We start from the raw sequence: 15,500 nt of genomic DNA, 5'->3' as shown, positions 1-15,500 counted from the left end.
TTCTCGTCCAGCTGGGAAGGAATATATTCGGCTTTTTGTATTGCCTGCTCATATTACCCTTGCTGTTTGGGTAGCTCTGTTCACATGATGCGTGACAATATCACGTCAACGCTATTTAGTTGTAGAGGTCGGCAAGTAATTTAGGTACATACCTTAAAAAATGTCTTGGAAAGACAATGCAATTTTTGAGGACATGGATTTCTCTGGCCAAGGCTCTAGAAAAGCCTAATATTGAAGAGCCCGTTAATTCTAAAGGGAAGGGGCGCATGCCCTGTGTAATTCTAACTACGCGCCACCGCGCCGGCAGTTTAAGGCCTGGTGTACGGTTGGAGAAATGGCCCCACTACCTACGCACGAAGCTGCAACGCCTGAGGAAAGAAAAGAACACGGAGAATAAAAGTGAAATCGGGTGAAAGTAATGTGAAAGCCCCATGTTGGACGTTTTGGAAGGAGTTTCGTTGCGGACTGCGCTGATGTGGTTACAGGTCCAGGGTGTGGGGCCTTGTGACAGATGGCATCATTTGTGAGGTGAGAAGTGTAGCACCTGGCGCTGCAGTGACCACGAGGTCACGCACGATGCACCAGCGCGGCCCTTGCTTGGAAGTAATTACTGGATTCAATTGCGCCCTCTCTTTAGTTTGTAAGTACGCGAAGAGGCCTTCCGCTAAATTCGCTCATTAGAGAAAATAGCGCTGGCTTTCACTTCTCAGGATGAAAGGCAGATTAAATTGCGGCCCTCTTCAACCATTCATTTGCTGATATGCCCTACTGCTCTGCAATCGCACTGCAGGTCTTTTGTGCTTTACTTTCGTTATTTCGAACTTTCAATAATTTGTAGCGAGGTGCTATTTTCTTGCAGTTCGCATTACCGAGCTTTTACTTTAGCTAGCGTCTTAGAGTCGCTTTGGCCAGGCTTTTTCTGACCCCGGCATTGGTTGTCTCCATAAAAACAAAACCAACAAGTAGCCACTCCGGTGTGTCGCAGCGCTCATCGTTGTGTCATGTTCGTTTTCTTCCAGAACGATTCGGCAGCATGCGCCCAAGCAGCAGAAATTGCCAAGCCCGAGCATGGCAAAACATCAGTGGCCATTGTGTCCGAGCTTGGCAATACCTCGGCCGCCAATATTGGCTGGTGTTTGGGAAAGGTGACAAGCCAACAATTGGCCAAGCCCTGGAAGGCCAATATTGGACAACGCTTGGCAAAGTACCTTGCCATGATAATGCCAGTGGGTGGACCCCACGCTATTTTCATGCACATTTTTGGCTTTGTGGCCAGTCCTTATGACCAATGCCTATTTTACGAGTTGCCTCGCGGCCCGATTTCTGCTTTATACATGCCAGTATACAGGAAATTATTAAACCGGTGCGCATTATTTATTTAATGCGCACTCGTTAAATAATTTCCTGTACAATGGCATGTATAAAACAGAAATGGGACCGCGAGGCACAATAAGCAAACTGCATGAACTTTGCGAAGCAATTATACATACTTGACTTGCCAAAAACAATGGAGCAACACAACACACCGGGTCTCTCTGTGTAGCTTTTTTATTATGCACATCAAATATACGAGAAACCTCGCTTAACAGTGGCAAGAATACGAACACAAACATGAAAGCAAACACAATTAACAGCCGAGAAAAAATTTTAAAAAGCGCTGCGCATGAAGCGCGAACCGATTATCATTCGTTTAACTGCTTGAGATGCCTAGAAAACAGAAGCATTCAGGTAAATGAAAACAGGACCCTCATTCCCGGTAATTCGCCGACCTGCCAAGACCACAATATGTTTTTGAACAGCACTATTGTAGAATAGCCCAGCTTGGAAAGCTTGTCACTGCTGCATCCGCCACTTGTCCACGGGAAACACCTGTGCGTCGTAGCGCCTGTAATAAGTAAAAAAAATAGTTCACTATAATGCTAAATTCACGCTGCTTACTAAATACAGCACCTATACAAGCCTTACCACATATCCGTGTGAAAATATTCAGCCTAAAGTTCTAGCTTGTTAACACTCGCTATGAAACATAAAACGTACTGCACTATTCATTTCTCAATCGTTTTACGGTAGCAGTTACTTGGCTCGTTCTTGAGAAAACAGTCCGGAATTTCACCGAAAATTGGCTTCACTCTTATTGCAGCAGCGCAAAGTAATATAAAAAGTCCAATAGACAAAGCGACACGCCAGCGGTTCCGTGAATTTTTGTTGTGCCTTCGCTCACTTCTGCCCCGTCAGACGCGGAATTCAGACGCGAACGGAACCGACGGAGAAGCCCAGCGGTAGTGTAATTACTTCGTCGCTCGACAATACCTTTACGCTGCTCAAGAAAATAATGAAACGGAAGCTTCATTTATAGCTAGAGTTTAAGTAAGTCAGCTTAGAACTTCCGCCTTCAACGCATGCTGAACGTCGTGAACCTGCAGTGGGAGCACGGCTGCTTGTTCGGAAAACACAAAGCCGGAAAAAGGATATCTAGAACTGGCGTCACACAATTGGAAGCACATGTATGTGACCACTTTTTTCTTCGCAAGAACCAACAACACTAAGCAGCACTCGTGAGCGCCAGTTATAAACGACAGCTGAAGTTTTGGCGGGAACGAGTGCGAGCACTACCGCACCGCGAAAAAATGAAATGGTGACTTACGTTTTCAGCGGCGGCCGCAGCAGGCAAATGATGTTATTACACCAGTCAGGTATACTTCACACAGCCACCGACACCAAAACGCACCTCACAGACACGTACAGGAGTACTACCGCAGTTTCAGTGCCACAAAAGAGACGGAGCCGTCGGCGCAACGCGCCCGTCCACCGCCCCGCCGCGGGTTCAAAGAACGCGCAATAGCACAACGCTGAAGTAGTTCGACGTTCACCGTTGCGTTAGGACACACAAATGACCAATTCCTACTGAACGTTTAGCAGTCTCTCTCACGCTGTTTTGAATAAGCTGCACTTTAGTTTAAGTACGCTTTGTTTCGTGGCACGGTGCTGTGGCTCTTTAGGTAACTACTTTTCTGCGTTTTGGTCTGTTCACCGCGCTCTAACCGCCGCGGGAAACGACCGCAGTGCTGCTGCTTGCGCGCCGGGTGCTGCTTGCGCGCCGGGTGCGCATGTACACACGCAAAATAACGCACACGAGTGCTCTACAGTGAGACTTCATGCCACAATATGCAACAACAGGCAAGGCTGTCGGCATTTACACCTGCCAATACTTTTTTATTTAAATGTGCTACTTGACACAAGCTTGAAAATGATTTGGAACTACTTTTTTTGTTGTGCGCTGCGCGTGAAAACAAATTCAAAAACACGCAAACTTCAGTAATATTTTTGAGTGAACTTGAGTGGTCATTCAACTTACAAGAACATGCCAAGACGTGCGTAAAGGCACTCATAAATACCTGCGTCACATATAGGCTACTATTCTGCATAAAATTTTATGATCAAAAATTGCGTCTGAATGAGCGCGCTGTCCAGTGTGATTTTTTGCGCACCGGCCAATGCGTGTCTTCAAGGCTTTTGCGTACAGGCCGGCGTCTGGCCAAGCTATCGGCTGTCCAGTGTGATTTTTTGCGCACCGGCCAATGCGTGTCCTCAAGGCCGGTCGTATAGCGCTCGTTGTCCACGAATGGCTTTTGCGTACAGGCCGGCGTCTGGCCAAGCTATCGGAAGCCAAAGGGAAGCCAAGGGGCGTCCAATGATTGGCTATCGGCCAATGCTGCTTGGGCGTTGTCTCTGACTGGCTCGCGGACGACTGTGTTGTGTACGCTCAAATAACTCGCGATAACGGCGTATCTCCTCTTCAATCTAATCTTAACACTGTTTTTTTCTGGTGCGAATCTACGCTCGAAAAATTTTGCACCAACAAATGTAAGAATTCGCAAGTACGTAGAACAGCCAACCAGGTGCCCCTTACTTGCTGTGTACTTTTGTTAAGATTATTTGTGTTGTGATAAATACGTCGATTTCCACATTTCACCAAATATAGCATGAATCCCGTACACCGAATATACAATTACGAAAGCAAACTCACGCAATTTTTGGAGAGCTTCACCATTACCTGAAGTACTAATTAAGCACCTGAAGTACTAAACAATCAGTCCTTTATTGCTGCAATACCTTGCCAAACTTTAAGACCCACGTAAAAATAATTTATCACAATCTCTAAAAATTGTATCGGCACAAGAAACGCATTTAATTCATTTCTCTCCCAAGTGCTATCCGCTTGTGGAACGATCTTCCCGATAACATCACGTCGCTGACTAACCCAGAAATATTACGTCCTCAATTGCCGAAGCATTTTTCAATATACCCCAATACAGAAATGCTACTGTTCCTTCCTGTGAGTGCCTTCTATACTATTTTGCAGTTACTACTGGCATGACAACCCCCCCACCACACACACACACACACACACACACACACACCTTTTTTGTTCGACTTTTGACGTTGTATTTTACCTGATATTTTTATTTCTTGCATATATTTTCCTTCCCAAGTCGTTGTCACGAGGTTATATTTTGCACTGCTCTTCTTACTTTACTTGTTGATGTATACAATGACTAGTTATTCTATATCTTTCATTGTTATTTGGTACAATTTCCTCGACATGCCCCCTTCCCCAATGCCCTGCTGGGCATCTAAGGTAGTTTGAAAAATAAATAAATAAATAAATAAAAATAAACAAATAAACAAAAAAAATTAAAAACATTTTTGTATTATTCTTCCTACATTTACACCAACTGCTAGCACAATCTAGGCGAAACGAAGCTTTCAATTGTCAGCATTATGCCTTTACGGTTAAATTTTGCATCTCTGCCCAGCAAACCGCATTACGTTCTGTAGATATCCTGGAGATGTCGGCAATCGACGTTGCAGATGCCCAGGAGACGTACCGTTCGGGTCGGACTTACATATACTCAACGTTCCTACAACCGCAAAAAACCCGTCCAAATCACACGAAGGATGACGTACTATAGACGTCTCATGGTACTTTTATACGCTGTTTACGGGACGTTTCCTTAGTGGTACGTCTTATGGATATCGTAGTGGTACATATGCAAGACGTATTGGTACGTCTACTCTACATTGTTTTGCTGTCTTTGGCACAGACATTGATTTGTTAAATCCCCATCTAGTCTACGTTAGTATGATATTGTCTAGATGAACCTGTATGCATTAAACTTACATTCTTTATACATTATTTAGGAGCTTGGCCAGCCCTCTTTGCGAGGTTGCCTACGTGTCGTGGGCACTTGTGCTTCAAATATATGCCTTCATTCAGCACTGTTTATTGTTACTTGGTGCCTGGTTACTAGAATAATGTGATTACACTTTCGAAGTGTTGCATACTACTTGAAGTCTCATGTGAAGAGCTAAGCTGACATAAACTCCTTGCAGAAGCACACAAATCACAGCTCCAAACAAGAAATGTTGCATCGAAAACAAGTGGCACCAAGTAACAGCAAACCAGCTCTGATCAGCACAAGTGCCCTTGACACTAAGGGAACCTAGTGTCATCGCATTCCAGGTTCGGACCACACAGCACGGCTGCAATGGCCTTCTGTAAATGAACTATCAGAGAAACAATTAGAAACTAATTAAAAAGATGGTCTTGCCAAGCTAGCTGTAAAGCTCGGCCAAAAGAAAGCTTTTAAAGTACACATAAAACAAAACAGTTCAGGTAAAATATTTACTTCAAAATTATGCAATATGGTTTTGCAACACAACCAGTTTTGATGCTATATATATATATATATATCTGCCTTGGCTTAAAGGGTACAGATTTGATAACAAGAATAACACAAATTTGCATGACATTAAATAAGTCACACACAGATTGCCAAAAAATAGGAAAGAAAGCAAACATCAACCCAGGTTAAAAAAACAAGACAGTTATGTAACTTAAAATATCTCACACTAAGTGAAATGGTTAGAAAACAAAGCAAAAAAAGTATGTGGAACGACACAAATGATTGAATGGTACATGGTCACAAGAGCAAGACAAATTAATGTAACTCTAAATAATTCACAGCTAGTGAAAAAAATGAGAAGCAATAAAGCAATAGCAGGTAGGAAACAAAGTGATTGAGTGGTAATTGTGAGTGCCAGATAATATAAGTGACTTCAAATAAACTCGCATCTAGGGAAATGGTTATGAACACTAGAAAAAACTTGTATATACAGAAATGATTGTACGGTGGTTACAAGAGCAGTATAAATTTACGTGACTAAATAATTTACACCTAGTGAACTAGCAGAACAACAAAAAAACTTTGGAAACAAAGAAATTATTGAGTAGTGGTTAGGAATTCAGCACAAAGTTACACTACTTCAATACTTCACACAAAGCGATATACTTTGGGAACAAAGAAAAAATGTGGAAACTGAGTTACGACATGAACATAACACCTATTAATATGATTGAGGAACAATAAAACATTAAAAATGCTTAGAATCACAGAAATGATTAAATGGTGGTTACTATTGGAACAGCAGAAATTTACGCTTTAAATAATTTACACCTTGTAAAATGGTAGGAGACCAATAAAACAATTTAAAAAAGCTTATAAACACACAAATGATTGAATCGTGGTTGGGAGTACAGTAAAAAGTTACACGACTTCAATATTTCACACAAAGTAGAATGCTGCAAAAACAATGCAAGAAAAAAATGCGCACACAGAAATGATCGAATGGTAGATACCAGAGAAATTTACACGACTAAAAATTCACACCTAGTGAACTGTTTGAAAACAAGAAAACAAAAAAAAGCTTCGAAGCACAGAGTGATTGAATGATGGTTAGAAGAACAGCTGTGACCTTAAAAAACAGAGAAATGATTGGGGAACTATAACACAAAAAAGCTGAGAAGCACAAATGATTGAATGGTGGTTACGAGTACACTCCAAATTTATACAACAAAATTCCACCTTGTTTATGATGGGGAAGAGTAGAAAAAGGTGATATATAGAAATGAGTGAACGGTGATTACAAAAAGAGCACAAATTTACGTGACTAAATAATTCCACTCAAGTGAATTGTTTAGGGCACCATGAAAACAAATGTATACAAAGGTGGGTTGTCTTGGGCTGTCTTTGCTTGGGCTGCCTTGGCTTGGGCTGCCTTTGCTTGGGCTGCCTTTGCTTGGGCAGTCTTGGCTTGGGCAGTCTTGGCTTGGGCAGTCTTGGCTCGGGCTGTCTTGGCTTGGGCTGTCACACTGCAGCTTGTGTCTGAAGTGTGAAAGTAAAACAAATGGCCCGTTTCTAAAATGAATGCAACATATTTAAGAGCACTCATTTCTTTGCAGCGTTAGCAATAAGTATCCCTTGCAGAATTACAATAGCAGACGTCTTACCAACCCACAGAAAGTGTAATCACACTACGCAAAGCTCTTATCGTGAGGGGAAGCACTCAGGTGTGTCCCCAAAATCCTAGTACACCAGGGTCCCTCCCCATGAAATGTTTACAAGGAGTTCCTGACAATTGTAACCTTCCAGAAAAAAAGTGCGTGCCAATCCAACCTCGAGCTGCAAATGACACCCACATGATTACCCATGCGACGTCACTTGAATTCACACACGTGGCTCTACAAGTGAAACCAGAGACAAGTGACATGCACTTAATCACAGCTCACGTGAGCTTCCTCCAATTTTTACTCACACTTGTCGTATGCACAAGGCCCGCACGCAGCTGTACATGTGCCATGGGCAGCGTACAGCGGCATGAGATGTCGCATGATGCTCTCACATGACATTAAGCAAGAAGGCAGGGGAAGCCACAGATCTGCTCGGTGGGTGCCGAGCACAACGGGCTCTCTCTACATTTTTCTATTCATCCCAGGTTCGTTTCCTGGTGGTGCCAATAACTTCTTTTATTTGTTCGTGGCAGTTTTCTGTTGACACAAATGGGCATGAAAGAAACCTCGGGGGGTAGAGATACAAAGCTAAACATAGTTTATATATGCGCTTCACTGGGCCCTTTGTAAATCTTGAGCTACAGCTTTACTAGCTAGCTTTACAAAGCTAGTAAAGTTTTGCAAAGTTAGTGTAGTGCTATTTTTAAGTGAACACGAGGCGTCACCTCGCAGTGGAGGCAAAGTTTCCTGCCCCCACCTAATTTAAGTATATGAGTACAGAAATTTCCAATACGGCCTAATAATGAGGTCTTAAAATCACTTGCCTGTTTTTTTGTTTTTTTTTGTAATTGTACTGGATCTCAATAGATCCCATAATAGCTCTAAGTACCTCTTTATTCAGATATGCTGGAACATCCCTAGGTGTTTCTAAATACTTCTAATCAAAGGTACTTCCTTTACCTACGTACTATGCTACTGCGCACAATCCCCCAGCAAAAAAAAAATCTGAAGATGTGTATTTCACAACACACTTGCTTGTGAGAGAGCTGCAGAAAATACCATGGATGCAACAAAATACCGGAATGCTTTTGTCAGGGGGGAAGGTTGCTGGGCTAAGCCAATTAGCCATGGCCAGACCGCGTTTTTTTCTGTCAAGACATGTTCTCTTGTTCTTGTGGGTTTTTTTTTCTCTTTTTTTTCTCAGGTTTGTTTAATTACTTTTTGTAAATTTGTATCCTTCATTCAATGCTTTGTTTTGAATGTAACACACTTTGTACTTGCCAACCTGCTTGGTCTACGGACAGCAGTATCTTATAAATAAATAAATAAACAAAATAAATAAATAAACATTTCACATCTCACCCCATGATATCACTGCCCTTCATGCTCTTCTTCAGGCCACATCACGTTTTTTCTTTCCCTTTTCTTTCCTTCATCGGTTCTCACTGTCATTCCTCCCAGTGCACCTCTGTTGCCATTGCCTCTTTTTTTATGCGACAGAAGCGATAAAAAATGCCGAAAATCTGGCGTCACCGTGGCCAAGAGATGGCAGGCACAAGGAATGCCACAAAAGAAAGTAAAGAAATTGATTTTAAAATAATTGGTTGCAAATGGCTGCAGGCATTCATTGGACATGGGCCCCTCCGAATCCAAGGCAAGCGCATGTATCCCCAACAAACTGAATGATTCAGGTCTTTACCTCACTAAAGGTGGCCCTAGTAGCACCAAAAAGGCACATAATCGGGGATACACTATAAACATGTAATTTTAGTTGTGCCCGTGATAGCTAGAGCTACGATCACACAGCAAGAAAGTTTGACATCCACCTCAATGCAGCGTACGGCTACAAGGGAAAGCTATACAGATTCCTCAGAAACTTCGCAGTTGAAGAAAAATTCATCCTGGTCCAGGATGTGAACTTGGGACCACTGCTTGAATGGAGCAGTTGCTCTACCAACTGAGCTAACGAAGAGGCTAGTCGTTTGTAGACAGAGAACGAATTGATCAACATCTCGAAGTGATGTCACTTCAAGTTGTTGATTAATTCGTTCTCGCGCTACAAACCATAGTTTCTCACTAACTCACCTAGAGTGGAATCTGGCGCTAGCGTCAACGTGATTCGGCGAAGGCGCTCACGCCTACATGAGTGCCGCCTAGAGTGTACTAGAATAAGGGAGTGTCCCGAGCGGCAGCGCCGAGCCACTCCGGTTGGCGTCGACATTGCCAGGTGGCGCGACTGCGCCCTTTCGCAGCTGGTCTGGCGCAGTGAGACCACTGGTCGGCGACTTTGGCTAGTTTCGGTTTCCGAAATGGTGGCGATCCTAGCGGCACGGTGCTGCGGCGTGGCCCTTCCCTTTCCCTCAGTGTTTCTTTCTTTCCACACCGTCAACGCTTCCGCGCCTCCTCACGCATGCGCAACAGCTCACCGGCGCCAATATTTTTTTTTCTTTCTCTCGGCGCGCACGGCGGGCCAGTTCGGTACGTGCGTGAGCGAGCCGGCGTGCGAAGGATTGCGCGGGTTGCCTAAACGCTTCCACGGGCGGAAAGTTTCGCTGCATTATAAAATACATTCGAATGTGTTCTAAATATGGGGCAGCGGAGGAAAGAGTGTTACCACTCTTGCGCAGCTCTGTGGTGCAGCAACATAGGGCGGTACAGTTCGACCAAGTTTCTCGCCTTCTCCAAAGACTACAGGTAAGCAAATTAGCTTTGTACAAGTTATAGTGAATTCCTTAAAGGCCGACTGATTGCACTCTTCTGTTTTCAAAATAATTCGTGCATGTAACGTGAAGTTAATGAGACATGTCACTCGTCTTGGAGTGGAAACTAATGTGCAAATATATCCCAGCTGTGCAGGTACGCAAAGTTTTAGTAGAAGTAAACGCGTCTTTGGCACGCACACACTTGCTCGCAAGAACAATTTGTGGTGGCATTGCCCTTTTTTGATGATTGCCTTAGTAACTGCTGGAACGTCGATTCAGTATACTTATCAAGGTATTTTTTGTTGTTTCGTGCAGCAGGTATGAGTCTAGGTTTGGGCCCCAAGTCGAGGACGGTTTGCGACTTCATTGGACGTTTCCTCCGGTGACTCTCCTCAATCCATCCAATGTCATCACGACGCACCTGCTCACAAAGAAGGCAAGCTCAACTGTACGCGCTTCTTGCCTTTTATGGCGTACATACTACCACATCGATTGATGGCGTGGAGGTGCTGCGCCATAAGCATTTTTTCCTCCCCCGTCTTGCTCCAAAACGTATATTTGCGGCGAAACTACTGCCAAGCGTTGCTTCAGAGCTTCGAAAAATCTGACGTAACTCCGCGGTGTTCAATGCAAGTCGATTTTCACATGAAGCAGTGGAAGGCCAAACCGAAATACATGCGTTGTCTGCAGCCGCCATTGCAAGCGTTACGCTCATTAAAAAATAAATGAAACCAAGTAGCATTGCCGGCTTTGCTGTTCAATCTAAACTGCGCGCCCGCGCCTTGTCATCTTATCGCGAATGGGTTTGGTGTTCCATAGTTCTGAAGATAGAATGGTCATGCCGTATAGGACAGGATGAGATAAGAGGCGCCGCACAGACACGAGTTAGAGGGTAGCTTGTAACAACCTGGCCGATATCTGCGGCTTAAAATACAGGAAAGCTTCTTTTTTCTCTGGGTGTCTTCTCCCCCCCCCCCCCCGCTTTCCCTCCCACCCCCGGTAAGCAGACTGTTAATTCACGCGCCATTAAAAGAAAAGACGGGTGCGTTCGATTTGTGTTCTGTGTTCTACGACGTGCACATGGTTAGGCATTGTTTTTGTACGTAGATATAATCCAGCAAAGAGTGTCTACAGTGCGGTCATTGTGTTGCAACAGTTTTTTATGGCTGCATTTTGTTGGTGTGAACATGATTTCTCGGAAGTGTATGCAGGTTAATGGGCGGGTCAACGCTTTCTTTCAGAGTTTGCGTTAACTCGCCCGAAAGGCAGGGCTTGAAGCATACGTGTGCGTGCTTTTTTTTAACATATAGATTCCCAATTATTGTGTCTCTGAACTGAAACGAATTTTTTTTAATGTCTAAAGAACATTGCTGTCTCGAGGTGAGCCCAAGAAATAAGTATACATTGACTGGAACTTTCAAGTTCATTTCTTCTCCCGCCGAGGTGTGCGCGAAAAAAAAATCTGTGTAGGGACTAGAACTTTCGAAGTTCTTCTTTCGTAATCAAGTATTGTGTACCTAAATGTGTATTCATGGCTGTAACTTTTGCGCAACTTTAGACGGAGACCGATACAAAAAGGGACTCGAAGACCTGTACCTGTCACCGTGTAAAGTTGCGCAAAAGTTACAGCCATGAATTCAGAATACCAACTAGCCCGCCTAACCGTGTTATTGTAATTGTGTATGTAGCACGTTTTTTCCCTATTGTACAATATTGTATGCCTAAATTTGCATATGTCATATTTTTGCTTAGTCCAATACTGTGTACATAAAATGTATGTGCAATATATGGGTGTAGTACATGTGTTTTCATGACTTCGAATCAAAGACGTCCTCATATGAATTTTGAATAAATGCATAGCAAAAATAATGTTTGTGTAACACTCCAATTATTATCGCCACAAAGACAACAATTCGACACCAGAAAACCTACTATTACCTACATGTTTTCTTCTTTCAATTATTAAACACGTTACTGCACACATAACAAACGACGGGCGGCGGCCATTTCGAGTCATCGGCGCCGCTCGTCCAACTTTCGCGCCTGGTGCCATTGCCGAGCGGCCCATGAGGCAGCGACCGGCGGCAGACGCGAAAGTTGGACGAGCGTCGGTTTCAGGGGCCGGCGCGCGGCGGCACGGCCTGGCTGCCGCGGGATAAATGACGTCAGCAGCGTCCGGACGTCAGCAAACACCCTTTCCCCCCTCGCCACTCGTTGCCATGGCGATTAATGCAACGTTTCTCAGAGGCCACGTACTACTAGGGGAGGATTTGGCGCTGCTGGCGCGAATTACGTGGGACCACGGTGGATGCGAGAGAGGCCGCCCCGTGGTGAGACTACGCGTCTGGCCATGCACTGCAATCTTCTCGCGTTCTCTGTTTGCTTTCAAAGACATTCAGAAGCTAAGCAAGATTCTAAGCGGCCACACGCAACGTTTGCTTTACTTACTGCTGCTCCAGGTCGTTCACGAGAACTGCGGCCTCGATGTGGTGAGCCATTCTGGTTGCAGCCACCTTAGTTCGATCCGCTATCCGCGATTTTGATTCACCTCGAGCTTTATATCTGGTGCGGGCGCTCCTGAATGTCAATGAACTGTCACCTGTGTTCTCCGCAACACGCTGTTAGGCAACACGCCTGACGAGAGATAATTACTTAGTTTTCCCGAACTGGCAGGTGTTCAGTCCCTACACAGGGAAGAGCATCGCAGTTCTAAAAACACATCATTGCTCGCATAGCAGCATTTAAGAGTGTCAAATTTTTTAGCCTAGGTGTCGCAGTCAATTCTGATGTATTATTCAGCGCATGAGCACAAATAAGCACGTTGACACCCACCCCCATCTCCTAAAAGGAAGTTTAGACCCCCCGCATAGCACAAAAACGGAATATGGTAAGGAGTACACCATTTTTCAGAGATCAGAGGGGCTATCATGGCAAAAGACAAATTATTTTGTGGTTTTTTCTTGTTATAATTACTATCAAAAAAGAATAGTAACTAATGTTAACTAACAAATCTATCAACTATGCCATGTTACATGTTAAGCAAAGTTGTGTACAGCTAATGGCACAGCTTCACTTTTTTTCAAACCCGGTTGCAATATAAATATTATACATTACGTGAAGGAGATAGAACAGATTACATTTTAGTGTGGGGGCACAGTTTATTTCGCACTTTTGTCCAGTTGTACGAGCATTTGCCTATAGTTTAGCATACTTTGCAGATTGCCGTCTTTTTGAATTGCTTCTGTTGATGCTTTTGATGTAGAAGTGAATGCGGGTCGCGAGGTAAAACGCGCTCACCTCTGCCGCAACAGCCTTACAATGATCACTGCACCCAAGTTCGCACTGCTGCTTAGCCAACACCACACTCAAAATGTCAAGGAAGCTATCATAAACTCACATGCCAGTCCTTGACGAAATACACTGTCTCACTGTTTAGAAAAAACACGTCAGAACGCACCCGATTTCACCGAACACACGTGCACCCACTGCCTTCCACGTTTCGTCCAGTCTGAAGGCCGCGGCGACAGCGCGGGCGCGGCTGACTAGCTACGAGATCGCGCACCAGCGCCCCCAGCCATCCTAGCGGTGGTCGACGGCGCGCGGCACGCCGAAAGCAACGCTGTCTCAGCCCGCTCGGGCCACTCCCCTATTCTAGTTCACTCTAGTGCCGCCATAGTGTGTAGTTCGGCCGGAAGTTCGGTGTGGCATGACTTTGGGGCTACTCCAATTGAGTTTTTGCTTAAAAAATTGCTGCCAAAAGTGCCGCTCTTAACAAATTTTATTTTGTATAAGACACTGTGTTAGAGGGCTTATGTTTCAAAACAAATTTGGGGGTTATGAAGAAAAAAAAAAGCAGAAGTGCTGCCTTCGGCTGACGCCACCAGATACAGCGGGCCGTCCCAGATTTATTTTTAAATATATTACATACTTCAAACTGGGTAAGGTTTGCTATGATTTTTTGTAATATCATACATTTAGCTAAAAAAATTGTTTAGATTGTTTTAAACTGTGTTCTTGCTTCCTCTCAATACAGTATCATTATCGTATGCTATGTGTTTTGGCAGGTGAAGCAGATGCAACATAGAGATGCAAGAGTTATGTAATCACGTCGTATTTGTTTTGTCCAAGCAGATATAAATAAACTCATAGGCGGAGCCTATTACCACAAGTGAGTCTTCAAGCACGCGCGCAAAGCATTACGAAATTGAATGAACGCTTTAAATGGCAAATAAATACTGGCTTGTTGAGTAACTATGTATGTTGCCTCATTGAACCTGGCCAAGGCAGCGCATGCTTCCAGGGGTAAGTAAACGCAGCGGCGGCGACGAGCGATGCGAAAATCATAACTGAATGTGCGCAGAAAACGGATAGTGTGGGCTAGAGTAGCTTATTTAGTGGCTGTAGTGTGGGCGGCGGCGTCGGCAAGCAGTATTAAGCGGCATATAACAGGCCGCTGGGACCTTCGTTCGCTTTTTGCCGTCCAGACGCAGCCCACGAGCGAGCGGCAGCGGTGATAGAGTGAACTGTAGCGACGAGCAACGACGACAGAGGACATTGGCGGCAGTGTATTAATTTCTTTTCGCTTGTCGCTGTCACCCAGTACACTCTGCTGTTGTACCTTTTGAGTTCCATTTTTGGCATCGCTTATCGCCGTCACAGCATGTGGTCACCCTTCATCTTAAGAAGCTCGCCGCTAACGCGAGCATGCGTTAAGTGCCAATCACGCTGTTATTTAGACATATCTGTGATAGCCATTGAATGCCAGAAATTGTCATCCCAAAAACAGAAAAGCACACCGCAAAACAGAACTAACAAGCACTTCAGAGCCGAGAAGCCTTATCCATAGCCCTTTGTACTAGCCACTTGGTGCCAATCCGATTCGCACACTACTCACAATTCCCATGGCGGAGTGCGATTGCAGCGACACTTTCTGCTCTAGGTGATATTGAGAAACTCTATGCTACAAACAACTAGCCTCCCTGATTAGCTTAGTTGGTAGAGCAACTGCTCCGGTCAAGCGGTGGTTCCAAGTTCACATACTGGAACAGGATGAATTTTTCTTCAACTGCGATGTTTCTGAGGAATTTGTATAGCTTTCCCTTGTAGCTGTACACTGCATTGAGGTGGATGTCAAACGTTCCTTTGCAGAAACTTACTCCACCTTCGGGATTCTCCCTAAATCTGGTCGATGGTGGAAATGTGCTGGGAGAAAAAAATGGCTCCAGTCCACGGTGTGAAGGTGGTTGTAAAGCAAAGCTTTAAACGACACCCAAAACAATTGCCCATCTCACGTCACTTGAACTCACACACGTGGCTCTACAAAGAGTGAAACCAGAGATTCTGCCAGCCATTACTCGAAATTTTTGAAGGTGGCGTCCCGAACTCAGCAGCAGCATCGGTCAAGGGCGGGCTACAGCGGCGGACGCCACCGCTATAGCCTGGCCGTG

This window comes from Haemaphysalis longicornis, unplaced genomic scaffold, assembly GCF_048455015.1.
Source record: "Haemaphysalis longicornis isolate Haplotype H1 unplaced genomic scaffold, Haemaphysalis longicornis Haplotype H1 scaffold_4, whole genome shotgun sequence".
Classification (NCBI taxonomy): domain Eukaryota; kingdom Metazoa; phylum Arthropoda; class Arachnida; order Ixodida; family Ixodidae; genus Haemaphysalis; species Haemaphysalis longicornis.
Note: the sequence above shows the minus strand (reverse complement) of the source record.